This window comes from Myotis brandtii, unplaced genomic scaffold (genome assembly GCF_000412655.1).
Source record: "Myotis brandtii unplaced genomic scaffold, ASM41265v1 scaffold1071, whole genome shotgun sequence".
Taxonomy (NCBI): Eukaryota; Metazoa; Chordata; class Mammalia; order Chiroptera; family Vespertilionidae; genus Myotis; species Myotis brandtii.
In genome coordinates, this window is record NW_005353634.1 from 1,038,552 (window position 1) to 1,053,918 (window position 15,367).

At 37.9% G+C, this 15,367-nt stretch overlaps 1 non-coding gene across 1 annotated transcript; it reads left to right on the top strand.

Annotated features, from left to right (window-relative positions):
* Positions 1-15,067: 15,067 nt before the first annotated feature.
* On the top strand, positions 15,068-15,141 carry TRNAI-AAU. Its single transcript has one exon. It is a non-coding gene; the product is annotated as a tRNA-Ile (tRNA).
* Positions 15,142-15,367: the final 226 nt, after the last annotated feature.

Consider the following 15,367-nt stretch of genomic DNA (forward strand, 5'->3'; position numbering starts at 1 on the left):
GAAACCTTAAAAGTTCTCAGTACACACATATACAAATTATAACCATGTGAGGTCATGGATGTTTTAACTAACCTTATTGTGGTGATCATTTCACAATATATATGTCTTGCGAATCATGTTTATACCTAAAACTCACAGGATGTTATATGTCAATTATATCTCAATAAAGCTGGGAAAAAATAACAAATGACTGTTTAACTATATTTTATTTTACTTTCTTCCTCTTTTCGGGAGATTTTACATTTTTTCAGATTCTCACTATTGCAAACAACTCTGTAATAAATAGTTTTGTACATAAATCTCTGTATGTATTTATGATTATTTTATAAAAGTAAGTTCTTGACTGAGTAAGAAGAAACAGATGTTTTTGTAGCTCTTGATACTCATTAATAAAATTGTTTTCTATAAATGTTCTAACTTTTATGCTTAATCCTTTGTGAATATATATAGTTGGGCAAGGCATTGCCCATGCTCTGAGGTCTGAGGGTGCCCCTGGCTACGCTCTGCAGTTGAGGGGCCACTAGATGGACTCCCTGACCCGCTCTGCAGTTGAGGGGCCACTAGATGGACTCCCTGACCCGGCGAGGCTGCTGCTGTGTTTTGCAGTCAAGTGGGGCCACTGTAATGACTTCTCGTTGGACAGGGTCACAGGTCATGCTCCCTAGCAAAAAGGTGCCACTGACTGGACTCTAATTGGGAGGAACTATGGGCTAGGCTGCACGATCTCTCCTAGTTGGGTAGGTTCTCAGGCTGTGTTTCCTGACCAGATGGTGCTGTGGCTGGACTTCAGGGTCAGTCAGGGCCACAGGCAGGGTACTGTAGTTGAACAGGCTGTGCTGGGCAATCAGTTGGGGCTACAAGTTGTGCCTTTAAGTTGGACAGGGCCATAGACTGGGCTTTAAGATCCTATAGGACACTGGCTATTCTCCACATCGGGCAAGCCTGGCTGGGCTCACAGCTGGGGAAGAGCCTCCAGTTGTATCCTGCAGTTGGATGGAGGTGGAGACTGTGCTGTGTGGTCTGTTGGGGTTACTGCCCAGGCTTCCTTGTTGGATGTGGCCACTGGCTAAGCTCCATGACAGGGCCAGGTTACTGGCTGGACTTCCTGCCTGGGTGAGGCCACAGGCTGTCTTCAGTGATCTGCAGGGCCATAGGCTGGGCTCCCCAGCTTGTGGGACATAGGCTGGCTCCTTAGTTGGGGGTGGGTGGAAGGGAGGACAGAGGATATGATAACAGTTAGGCAGGGCTGCTGGCTTGGCTCCCAGCCCTAGTGGGGCTGTAGGATGGGCTCATGGATGCCCAGGTTCTCTGACCAGGCTCCTGGATGATCAGCAGTTGGGTGTGGCTGAAAATTTGCTTCCCTTTCTGGGTGGGGTGGTGTAACAGCTCCACTGCCTGCACAACCCACAGACTGGGGACCCAAGTGGGCCGAGTCACTGGCTGGAAATCCTGTCCGCCAAGATCTGAGGCCTGTTGTAAGCCCGCCCCTTCTTGATCTCTATCTGATCCCCAGTGATGCTCATGAACATCCCTCAGCACTGGGGAGGTTGGATATCCATCCACCTTGGGCTCTTTTCCCACTGCAGAAACTGCAGGCCCTGAGGGCCCTCGAAGCAGGGTGGCGCTGTGTGGGTCCGGTGGAGGGGCAATGTGGTCAGAGTGTCGGGCAACTCTTATCCTTCTGATGTGGTCTGTCCTCAGTCTCTGTGGTCTGAGGCTGCTTTATCCTCACCCGGGGGTTCCAGGATTTTCACAAGCATGTTTGTTTGTGGATAGTTGCTAGTTGGTCTTCTTATGGGGGGAGCTCGATGACATCATCTCCAGATTCTAGGTGGTCATTTAAAATAATGTTTTTTAATTACATTTATGATACTTGACAATGCCACCATATTTTGTAAAATGGAAACAGATTTTTAAACATAAAAAGATGCACAAGTAATTCACTAAAATGTTAGCTGCACTTATGTCTGGATATTAGCTTTAGGATGTGTGTTTTTTCTCATAGTCATTTTAATGTTTTCCAAATTTTCCAAGAAATTTGAAAAGAACATCCTTATAATTCATATATATAATGTGCATAATCATAAAATACCCTTTCAACTCAGAGCAGCTTCTGTCTGTGTCTCTTGTATTCAAAAGACCATCTTTAAAATAATATTAAATGCTCTTCTTCCCCATTACTAAAGATAGAATTACATATTGTATATTTGTAAATATGCTTTTTTTATACATAATCTGTTAGCTGTAAGAAAAAAATATTGTCTGAGTTGCATGATTCATCTTAAAAGACAAAGAAAAAGATCTCACAAATTCAGTTGCACAGAATGGTATGTAATGGATAAGGATCACAGTGTGCTATGAATCTAGTGAGTTGAGTTGGCGATAAATTATAGAATTTTCTTTCTGCACAAAGCAATTTTCCCTAAATCTAGCTTCTATTGATGCTCACACTGTTCCTATTTTCTGTTCATTTAACAGTAAATTACCAGGTTATCTGAAAGCAATAATAAACTAATTTCTCTTTAGATCTTGTGAGGGAATTCTTTAAATTACAGTTTGGAAAATAAATGGAAAAGAGTGTCCCTCTGCCTCTCTGACATAGTTTTTATGTAATTACTTCCTCTGTTCTCATTCCCCCAATCAAAACAATGTCCCCATCTTCCCATTAACCACCATCACTTTCACAGCATCTCCCTTCTTTCCGTGAATGCAGTGGGCACCAATTATGGTGAAATGTCAGCAAACAGCAGAAACATGATGCCATTAACCTACTACCATTGAACGGGACAGTTAATGTCAAAATGTGATAAATTTCCCATTGAAAGGCATTTTTCTCCATCCCTACAGCCCGTTATCTGCTCTGGATCCTGCTTGAATTTAAAATCAGCATCACAAATGGATGGGCCGGATTCTGAAATGTAACAAGCCAAGCCCTCTCAGAGGGATTAAAGATATCAGAAGGTGTATATACACCACAAACAACCTTCTGTTTCAAAAAGCTGTTGAGCAGGGAGAGAATTGACTTTTTTTTTAAAGGCCTGTGGACTTCCAGGTAGGGCCTCCATAAGGGGCCACCTGTACCAGAGATCCTTCAGGATCCGGATGACAGGCCACCTAAAGGTGACCTTCCTAAGGTCATTGATGCTGACCAAGATAGTAAGCAGAATATCGATTTGCCAAGTAGCTAGAAACCTGGAAGCCTTGTAATCTCTACTGATCAGCACCCTCTCTCTGCAACAAGAACAATTTTATAAGCCAATTTAGTCTCCACTTCAATCAAGAGAACAATTCCATCATTCCTATAAGTTTCCTCGTGCCCTTTTCCAGGCTATTGCCTTGCCCACACACAGGCAACAATTACTGCGATTTTTATCACCTTAGATTTGTTTTGCCAGTCCTTGAACTTCACATATATGGAGTCCTACTTATGTCTTCTTTGTGTCTGACTTCTTTTGTTCAACTTTATATGTTTGAGATCCATCCAGTTTGTTGCTTTTATCAATAGTTAATTTCCTTTTACGGCTGAATAACATTCTATTTTATAGATACATTATCACAAATTGTTTATCCGTTTTCCTGTTGATGAACATTTGCTTTGCTGCCAGTTTGTGGTTATTATGAATAAAGCTTCCAAGAATATTTTTGTATAAGTCTTTTTGTGGACATATAAACTTGTTTCTCTTGAGTAATTTTTAGGAATGAAATTCTTAATCACATTTAAACAGCCAAAATTTGAGTCATATATAGCATCAGCTTTTTGAGCACAGACATAAAAAGAAGCCGCCTGTTCTATGCATCTCTTCCTATCTTTTTTGCCCTCTTCTGCATTTCCCCCCTTCAAATTCTTTTAACACTTCACAGCTTTAAGATGGGGGAGGAAAAGTAGTGCCCTTGAAACACTCACCTATTAGAGATCATGAAAAGCAAGAAGCCAGGGTCTGAGCAGCACACGCAAGAGTAAAGTAACACATTCTTCTCAGAAGTCAGGAGTAGAAAAGAGAACAGGAAGTCAAGCATGGTGGGTATTCCCTTCTGCGCCTCCAGACATACTCCCACTCTTCTCTAACTTGCTTTTTTCCTCAGGAAGCTGAGCCCTACTAGTGGTACCATATGGACTCCCTTGACCTTTGCCTTCTACACTGGTTTGCCAATGGCTAATGTTGGCAGGAGACGAAGGTGGGAGAAGGGAGAGGTTAGGGAATTTACTCCCCCCTCCCCTCCACACCTCTTCCTAGTTAGCATAAGCGTGGCAGTGGCTATGTTCTTCACCCCAAGGTGACATCTCCATCACATGAACGCTCTCCCACTGCTGCAACTGTCCCCATCTTCTCATAACTACCACCCCCTTCACGTCCAGAATTAGCATGTTTCACCAAGGAATGCTTCACCATTTTTGTTGGTTCCCTTAAACTTACTGACACCATTGTACATTGCTCCTTTATTAAACTTGTTGTCTTTAACTTACCCCTTTGAATTTGCTATCTGTGTGCTGCCCTGACTCTGGTTAATAGCTCAAGTTAGTAGTTTAAAAGAAGTATGTATCTAAGTCAGAGTGGGCGAGAATCCTGAAATACAAAGCAAAAACATGAATCAAGTTACCAGCAATCTGGGATGTCAATATAAGAGCCTGATTCTGATATGAGATCTGATCAAATGAGGAACCTCTTGTACACTTTTAAGACAAGCTGAAGCCACAAAGGGATGGAGATAAAGGTAGTAAATTCTGAGAGAAAACACATGTAAGGAGGGATTGGTCACAAGGTCAGACACAGTACAGGAAAATTGAACTCCATTGATCTATAGACTACGGCTCACTCTTCTCTCTTCCAAGTCTCCAAGTCTTCATCCTCAAACTTTCCCCCATTGTATAATTTCACCCATTCTCCTTGAGCCTTCATCTGTCATTCCCAGGTAGAAAAACATTACTCTTCAGTTCCAGACCCAGTTCCAGTCCCCTGCCACTCAAAATGTATTCTATTCCAAACTTACCACATCTTCATCCTCTCACAGTCACTTGGCAATTCCTCTTGACTTGCCTATTCCTACTCATGGCATCAGCTGCCCCCCATTTCATCCCGCTCAATACCTCCAGCATTTTTTACTAGTTTTTCCCACAACCCCCATATCTAAATCTGTTGCCCAACAGAGACTCTATTGTACTAGTATATCACTGTGTATCTTCTCATGTTGACTTCAGTCTTCCTCTCCAGTCTCATCTCTCACCTCTTCTCTTTGTGGTCTCCATCCTATCTTAGAATATAATGCATGTCTTGCTTCTACATTATTCACTTGGGTAGAAAAAGCTTTTGCCAAACAATCCCATCTATGGGAAAAAAATTCAAATTTTAGTATATATATATATATATGTCAAGTACCACTTCCCTCACAAAGTATTTCCTCTTTCCTTTCCCCCAACAAAATATTCTCTTCTCCTTCTGAATATTCTATTTATATCACTCTTATAATTTGTTTTTATTATGTATTATAATCATATGTTACATATTATAATTATGTATTACTATTATGTATTATACCAGTGATGGTGAACCTATGACACGTGTGTCAGAGGTGACACGCGAACTCTTATTTTTGGTTGATTTTTCTTTGTTAAATGGCATTTAAATATATAAAATAAATATCAAAAATATAAATCTGTTTTACTATGGTTGCAAATATCAAAAAATTTCTATATGTGACACGGCACCAGAGTTAAGTTAGGGTTTTTCAAAATGCTGACACGCCGAGCTCAAAAGGTTCACCATCACTGTATTATACTATTATGTATAACACTATTATGTATTATAATCATGAATTATGTATTAAAATCATGATTATAAAATACAAATGTTTTTCCTACGGTAAATTTCAAATCACTAGAAAGTACAAAGGGTCCTATCTATTTGATTCTCTGCAGCAGTTTTTCAATAAATAATATCTGAATTGCATTCAATTAATTGCATTGAATTTTCTGACATGCATATCAAAATTTCAGACAAAGATATTTATAAAATTAAACAAAGACTGTCAAAAATCCAAAATCTGTACATTACATATCCTCTATCTAAATTTTTAGAATTTAGAAAATAAAATTAGAGTAAATTTATGAATAATATTTATCTTTGAAGTACTAACCAAGCCAGTCTTTAAAAAGTGATAAAGGCGATAAACTGTTGTACCTATAGTTCACAATAAAAGATTTGGTAACACATTTTTCTCTCCTAAACAAATTAAGTTATTTTGGATAAGCATGCAGTGTTTTGTTAGAAAAGTAAAGCCACTTGTGCCTGCACTGCAATTTTACTGATTGGTGCATATATGAAGTGGAAACTGAAAAACAAATGTTTTGCAGGATGTTTTCTATTTTCACAAAAACACCCACTCTTGCTAAGAATGAAAAATTTGGACCTAAACATTTCTCCTAGAAAACTTTGAAAAATCCTTTCGTTTGATCAATATTTCTACATATTTTTGTAATTATTTGGGACATCTGCATGAAAATATGTTCTTTGATTTAGCTATTCATTCTCTTAAAAACCATAACTGAGTATTAGCATTATAATTTCCTGAAGAACATGTATTAGATTCTTCTATAATGACATCAGTGCCTATTTATATTTCTCCTGAAGCCCTCATCCACTTAGAGCCATTCTCCATCCTATTATCTGTAACTATATGTAATAGACCTTCTGTTCGTTTGCATTTTAGTTTTGTTTTGTTTGCCTGTCCTATTTAATTCATAGCCCTTTCTTCTGTTATTAGCTCCCAGTTGTATTTTGGGGAAACTTCCTTCCCCACACCCTCAGTCTCTGTGGTCTGAACTGGTAGGATTGACTCCATCCTAAGCAGTAAAAATGGACACACATCAGCCCGTGAAGTCAGGCTGCAGTGTTTAGTGCACAAAGAAATAATGAAGGAAGCTGAATTCAGAAGAATCAGTCAGAGACATGTGGAAATCCTTAGAAAAGGTGTGTCTTCCCATTAGGATTGCTAAACAGAAGCTCCTGGGGAGAAGCCACTTGAGGAGGAAACCAATACAGGAAAGCAGAACAAGACGTAGAGAAAGATTTCTGATACAATCAGTTTCGCATCTAGACTCAGAGATGCCTTAGCTGAATATGTAATTACGTAAGCCAATCATTTTTAAATTAAGTCAATTTGTGAATCAATAAATTTTTTTCAATTAAATCAATTTGAATTTATTTTTCTGTCCCTTGCAAATGGAAAAATTCATTATCTGGAATGCCATGGGGTGCCTTCCTCACTGACCAAACACCAGTGTTAGCCTGGCCTCCTGCCCCTTTACAGCCACTATAATCATGACTTACCCCATGGCCCAATATATAACCCTCATCCACAAACTCAAGAAATCCCTTTGGGCTTTATTCTAATGATCCTCTACTTCTCTCTACATAACAGTGCACAATGCAATGCCTTTTTTTAAAAAAAAATTCTTACCAGAGGATATGTTTGATTTTTTAAGATTAATTCTTTTTAGAGAGAGAGGAGGGAGAGGGAGAAGCCGAGGAAAAGGGAAAGGGAGAGTTAGGGAGAGGCAGAAAGGGAGAGAGAGAAACATCAATGTGAAAGAAACATCCATCAGTTGCCTCTTGAACATGCCCCAACTAGGGATTGAACTGCAACCTGAGTATGTGCCCTGACCGAGAATAGAACACCTGACCCTTTGGTGCACAGGAAATGCTCCAACGAACTGAGCCACACCAGCCAGGGCACAATGTCATTTTGTAAGTGTTCATTTACTGATGTATCCCTAAAGATGTTTCAATTCCTTCTGCTTCTTTTATATTTCCCCAAATGTGCTTTAAGTTTTTAAATCATTTAAAATCATCAGAAAAACAATAAAACAAAGAAATAATTAACAACAAATATATAAATTAATAAAGTCACTGAAGAGGGCTTTGAGGTACATATTTGAAATATTGATGATTCTAGAAGTAGGCAGAGCAAGTACTGGTTGAGGACCATTTATAAGAGCCCCACCTCACCCTGAAACTGTAGCCCCTTATTGCCAATCCTACTTCCAATGAAATCACCATAAATAATTCTACCATTTAAGTTTTAAAAAGTGACCTGGGTAGTAAACACACTGACCATGTTTGGCATATTAAAAAATCCAGACACTTGGCATGACATCCATGAGTATATCCATGTCAAAAACATAAAACATAAAAATATAAGTATCCTAGAAAGCCCACTGAACATGGACTTTGAAAGACACACCATTCAGCTCCATGTTGCACATGAATAAAAGTTTCATTATGAATGATTGGTATACTTTCAGAAGATCCTGAATTTTCTAGTAAAGGTTATTTAAAAACTGGAATAGGGCTTGAAATAAAGTATTCTGCCATTCCTCCCCCCAAAAATTGAGATGTGTAAATTTTCCAAGCTTCATTTTTTCCATCAAGGCTATTGCCAAGGGAGATTATTATCTCTGACTTTTATCTCACTATTCAGAAAGGAGTACCGAAGCAATCTTAATAATACATCAGTCTCATCAATAAAACCTCTGCTGAACTCCAATTTACATGAACTTCTTATGAAAAGTAATTGACCACATAGAATTTACTGTGGGAGTCAGCTAATGCTGAATACAAAAGCACAGGGAGATTGAGGAGGAAGGCCTGATGCAAGGTTATACACATTGTAAAGAAAGCTGAGTGGTCCTCACAGGAAAAACAATGTTGGGTCTACTTAAAAACCACTCAACATGAAATTAAGCTTTAAATTTTGAATAAATAAATGTCTTGCTGGACAGGAAAATCTAGTGCCCCCAAATCCAGTGGGCACAAGGAGATGGTTTTGCAACCTTGTCACTGTCTGACATCAATGTCATAACAATCACACTGGTTACCCGGCTGATTGTACTAGGGCTCCCCTTGTAGCATGAGATTCCAGTCATTCATCCAAGGTAACAGTCAGAGCTGGGATTGCTGACAGGGGTCAGCATCTCGGATATGCAGTTAATCCGAAAAGCTTTTAATTTCATGTGCAATACTGAACAGACTTTGTAAGTGAGTAAGATCACTGGCACTCTCAATTCCAGTACAAAATTCCTGATAGCTAGCTCATAATGCACATGAAGGAGGGGGTTGAGCTTCAAATTTTAAAACAGCAAACGTAACATGTAAGTAAGGCTCAAAGATATATGTTTTTCCCTCATCCTGGAGATTGGAAATTGAAAAAGTGGCAGGTATAAGATACAATTTTTATTTATAACAATATATATAAAGACAGATTCTGAAGGTATTAAGGTCTAAGGACTCAGATGGCTTCACAAATACATATGTGTGTGCATATATATTTTACACACACACATACAGAATAATCAAACCTGAAGCAAAAATAGCACTTTGTAGAAGGCTCTCCCCTCCAACAATCCAAATTCTATCCAGTCCTGAATCCCTGTTTAAGTCCTACCTTCTCCGGGGTCTTCCCTAGGAAATCCAGCCCACGTCCTCCCTCCTTTCTCAAACAAGATTTCTACTTCACCACCACCACCATCACACACGTGAGTACTTAAAGTGTAGGACCTTACTTCTGAAGTAACAGGCTGCTCCTAAACCTGGAAGTTTAAAGCTAGTTGTGAAGACAAGATGCAGGCACACAAAGGTATAATCAGCAGCTCACAATAACTGTGGATCACGTAGGTGAACACAGGAACGAGGAGAAGGAGGCCTCACCCAGGCTGGGCTGGTCAGAGATGGGACGGGTTTATGGTGGAGGTGGAGTTCAAGTTTGTCCTTGAAGAAGGGCTCTTCTCACATAGCTAGGATGTAGGAGAGAGGCTGGGAAACATGAATAAGATGTAGAGGCAAAGACAGACCAATACAGGACCGTCAGGAAGACTTGGGCTGCAACTAGGTGCCTCTCTGTTAGGAAGTTCACACATTCTCTTCATCTGTAGATTTACCCATCACTAAATGTGGTGTCTCCTGTGGGCAGAGTAAATCTCACTAACCAGAGCAAAAGCAATGCAATAGCACGTACTTCTAAAATAATTTAATTTAGATAGCATTAGAAAGACAGACAAAGGATGCCAAACTAGTGTCCACTCTGATCGGGGTTCATTTATACTGGCTGCCTCCATTTAGACCACAGCATGATAATTAATTGTGAGTGGGTCCAGTTAACTCACATTTGAGGTAGGAGCCTTTCACTTACGAAGCATAATACGTACAGACTTAAGTAAAAGAGGGAATAAAAGTTCCTTAAAAGTCACAATTGAATTTGAAATCCCCAGTGTGTGGGTTGAACTAAAATAAAGCAACATGAAAAAAATGAATGAGGCTTACTCCCAAAAGCTAGGGACTGCCCTTTAACCTCTATGAAAAACATGCAGAGATTCATAGAGATTTAGGTCTTGCTAAGAGTTACTCTGAAGAAACCAAAGTTTGCCTTCAAGAGCCCAGGGAGTCTCGATCTTCCTTACATATTAAAGGCACCTGGAGAGCTTTTAAAACCCTCTGAAGACAGGGCCTCCACCTGATCCACTAAATCAGAATCTTTGTGGGTAGATCAGGCAGGTGATTTTCACAGGCAGCCGGGTTGAGAACTACTGACATCTTCCCTCATACAATCATCAATGGTCTTACCAGGTTAGGGAGGGCTCAGCCATCAGCCTCTTTACTATCATCTTGTGAATGCCCCAAATCATTCACAGCACAGCATATACAAACCTTTAACCTTATGTAAGCTTTTGTCTTAGCTATCAATACTTGGCATAATTCACTAAGCAATTAGTAGAAAATCAGAAAAAAATCAAGCAACGTAGGCACAGCGCTTAAGGAAATTAGTGAAAGAAAACAATGCAGACAAAAACAAGAAAAGGTGATATTAGAAATAAAAGTTCCTGAAATTTACAAGTATAGCCAATATTAACTCACCCCGTTAATATTTAGGATGATATATATTAACCACAATGACAATGGTAGTATCTACCAGTTTTTCTTTCTTACTAAGTTGCTTTATATATTAAACTCAATCTTACAATTCTATGAGAAAATACCCCATTTTAGAGATGAAGAAATAAGGCTTCTGATGACTTATTTTAAGTCATAAGGCTCCTGATGACATCATTTTGCCTGATGTAACCTAACTAGTGACTGAATTAGGTTTCAAAAAGATTTACTGATTCCAAAAGTGTCTCAAAGGCAATTTGACTTAGTTATACCCACCATCATCCAAGGGCTCAGCCTACAGCCCCGAGCTATAGTTGGAGAGAGAGGATGGGAGTGGGTTTATGAATTGTCTTAAGTGACTTTTGGGTCTATGCACTCCTGATTTAGGGGGGGAAAATCACTTAATTTTTAAATTGTTGAGCCAGGTTTAATTTCTAACCTCTCAGATGGGCTATATAAATGTCATTCCGGCCAGTTTCAAACTGTCTTTCCTAGAAGCAGCTTTTGTTCATGGACCTAATTTGCCAAGAATTCCCAATATTTTTGGAGCAGGAAAACTGAAATTTGCCCTAACTGGTTTGGCTCAGTGGATAGAGTGTTGGCCTGAGGACTCAAGGGTCCCAGGTTCAATTCCAGTCAAGGCATGTACCTTGGTTGTGGGCACATCCCCAGTAGGGAGTGTGCAGGAGGCAGCTGATCGATGTTTCTCTCCCATCTATGTTTCTAACTCTCTGTTTCTCTCCCTTCCTCTCTGTAAAAAAATCAATAAAACATATATTTTAAAAAAAATAAAGAAAACTGAAATTTGATTTTTGGAGCCAATTTCTTCCATGGTACTATTCTTTAAAACATTGTTCTTTTCCAACTACATGGGTACTGGTAACGAGCCAGACCATTCAGGGAGTCAACACAGATCTGAAAGTAAAGGATAATACTTGAAAATTTCATGTAATTATTTCAATAAGTTCCTGAAAGTGTTTATAGCATTAACAGCACTCTGTACATGAGAGATTGCATTCTGTTTATAGAATGAGAACTAAGGGACACACACCAGCCTAACTCATCCAAAAAGGGCCAAAGCAGAGAATAAAAACAACTCCTCACGCAGAGCATTAGACCCATCCCACAAGAACTCTGCTATTTAATTTAAAGTCTGGCTTGTTCTACTTTCCCATCCAAATACCAAGAGAAAACACGTCAAACAATTCCGCCTTGAAGATTAGAATGGGGCTCCCATGGGGACTGGAGGAAAATCCACTCCTAACTGACGATAGGCCCTTAAAATCCTAATCTAATTTTCTTATTTGCTGCTTGGCATGTCAGCCTGCTCCTTATAATTTATTCCAGCTGTTTCTCCTGAAAGTATGGTATTTGCAATTTGCTGTGGACCTCAAAAAGCACAAAGAAACGGTAAATCATCAAATGCTGATCACCAAGTCAAAGAAATAGATATTGCTTTTCCTAGGGGAAGACAGAAATGACTATTGCATAGTCGTAGTTTTAAATAATAGATGAAGGCTTCCTTTTAATGCATAAAAACCTGACAATGTCATAATTATATACTTGAAATGTATTACATGTTCAAGTACTAAAATATGAAGAATATAATCTCAGGATATGTTGTTTTCTGAATATGCTAATCTTAATTGCCAAGAAATTTGCATTTCATATCACTTTTAGTCTGAATATGAGCATATTTTATCTGAAGCCAGTATCACTCAATTTTTCTTTATTTTGCTATCTTCATCCTCGATTTTTTTTAAAGACAGAAATCTAATGCTAACATAATAATTCTAAAATTAAAATCATTAATTAAAATTCTGTCATTTTGCTTATCTTTCAGGCTTAAGAATGGATTAGTATATTTTAGCAATATTGGGTTCAAATACAATTAATGTTGAACTTTTATATATTTTCCCATTTAAATGTTCAACCTTCTTTATATTCTTATAGGTTAACTCATTTCTACCTCTTTTTAAAGCACAAAATTAATAGTACTTCCTGACACAAATTATTGTTAAATAAACCTTTCAGACTTATACTATGCTTCTAATTTTGGGTCTGTTTCTTAGGACAAGTCTATTTTTAATAAGATTGTTAAAAGTTAATTTATTTGTATAATGTTCTTCAAATTAAACATACTATTATATTTTGTCACTTAAATTCATAATTTTGTTCATCAACCCTAAGTGAATTGGATTTAATCTGATAATTTTTTAAATGATGAAGGCATTAAAGAACTCCTTATTTTCTGTAACACTGCTTCTTTAATATTTGGCATAAGTGGGATTTTACTTTAGTGTCTGCTATCCAAAATACAGTCTTAAAATATTAACATAAAATTTTAGGAGACATCATAGATAAATGTCACCTAATTCAATTCAAAACATGTTTATTGTGCACCTACTATGTGCGGATACAGCAGAAAATACAATTGATAATGTCCTGTCTGATGAAGCTTTACACCCCAGTAGGGCTGTCACAGTAAAATGAGTAAATATATATATCAAGTCATTGAAAGTGTTTAAAGAATAAGAGTAGGGTAAAGGAGATAAATGAGGCCGAAGAAAACACTCTTTACATATGGAGGTTAAAAAAGCCTCCTAGTTAGAAAGATGCTCAAACTAAGATCTAAAAGAGGGAAGAAAGTAAACTAAAAAGATACATAGGGAAGAAAATTACAGATGTGGGAAGAAGCAGAGTAAAAGCCCTTAAGGGTGAATGACTATGCTTGGTGTGCAAAGAATATCAAAGACGCCATTGTGGTGGAGTGGAGTGGAGTAGAATCATGTAAGGGGAGATGGTAGAGATGAAGGCAGAAGGTTGCAGAAGTGGAAGAGGAATGGGGAGCAGATCATGTTGGGCAGAGTATGAGTTTTAGAAATGTGAAATCATCTGAAGATTTTGAAAGAGAACTGATATCTGTCTCCCATTTTTTAATGCTCTATGGAAAATTGGTTAAAAGGGTAGGTTAGAGCAAAGAGATGAGTTCAGATGCTACTGAAGTTCTAGACAATATGTGAGGAACCTCAGACCAGCATAGTAGTGGTGGAGGTAGTGAGAAATAGTTTGATTCTAGAGATACTTTGAAGGAAGAACCACGAAGGGTATAGATAGATTGCTGAAATGGAGGTGTAAGAGGGAGAATCAAGAATGACTCCAAATTTTCACCCGATCAACTGGAAGAATGGAATTGCCAGATTTCAAAAAAAAGAAGAAGAAAGCAGAGGACAAGCATAGGGAAAGAATTTATTAATTTGATTTTACAGTATGTAAATTCCTATTTTTAAAAATTAAAAATAGAACTACCATATGATCCAGCAATCACACTGTTTGGTATATATCCAAAGGAGATAAAATCACTATCTTGAAGAGATATCTGCTCTCCCATATTCATTGCAGAGTTACTCACAATAGGTAAGACATGGAAACAACCTAAGTATCTGTCAACAGATGCCAAAAAAACAATGGAATATTATAAAACCATTTAAAAATGCTGCCATTTGCAACAACATGGATAGACCTTGAGGGCATTATGCTAAGTGACATAAGTCAGCAAAAGACAAATACTATATAATATTACTTATAGTGTAATCTAAAAACATTGAACTCAAAAATAGAGAGTACTGTTAGTTGCCAGGGGTTGAGAGGTGGTGACAATGGGGAGATGTTGGCCAAACATGTTGGCACAAACTTTTTATTATAAGATGAGTAAGTTCCAGGGATCTAATATGAATCTAATAATCTAGTAACTATAGTTAAAAATACTGTAATATGTACTTGAAAGTTGCTATGAGAATAGAGCTTTAATGTTCTCAACATAACAACCAAAACAAAAAACAACAATAACTATGTCAGGTAAAGTGTATATTAACTAACCTTAGTGTGGTAAACATGTAATATACAAGATGTCCCGAAAAATATATATACACTTTGAATAATTATTAATTCCAATAGGTTAAATCTGAAAAGACAGAAACATCAATTAAGCTATCAGCTATTAAGTATATGTACCTTTTTCGGGACACCATGTATATGTGTATCAAATCATCACAGTGTACACATTAAATTTACACAATGTTATATGTCAATTATATCAATAAACTTGAAAATTCAATTAATGTTTTAATTTTTTTAAATTGACAACTGGCCGGTTAGCTCAGCTGGTTAGAGCATGGTGCTAATAGCACCAAGGTTGTGGGTTCGATCCCCATATGGGCCAATAAAAATATTATTAAAAAATTTTATTTCGGATAAATAAAATTGGGATTCTCATTAGTCATTCAAGAGTAGATGTAAAAAGGCAGGTGACTATGCAAGTCTGGTATTTGGTAGGAGAAATCTGGACTAGAAATAGAAATTTGGTAACATCAGTGTATAGATGGTAACTGGTTGCGACCAAATAAATTACTCTGGAGGTGAAGGAATATAGAAAAGACAGAGAGCTA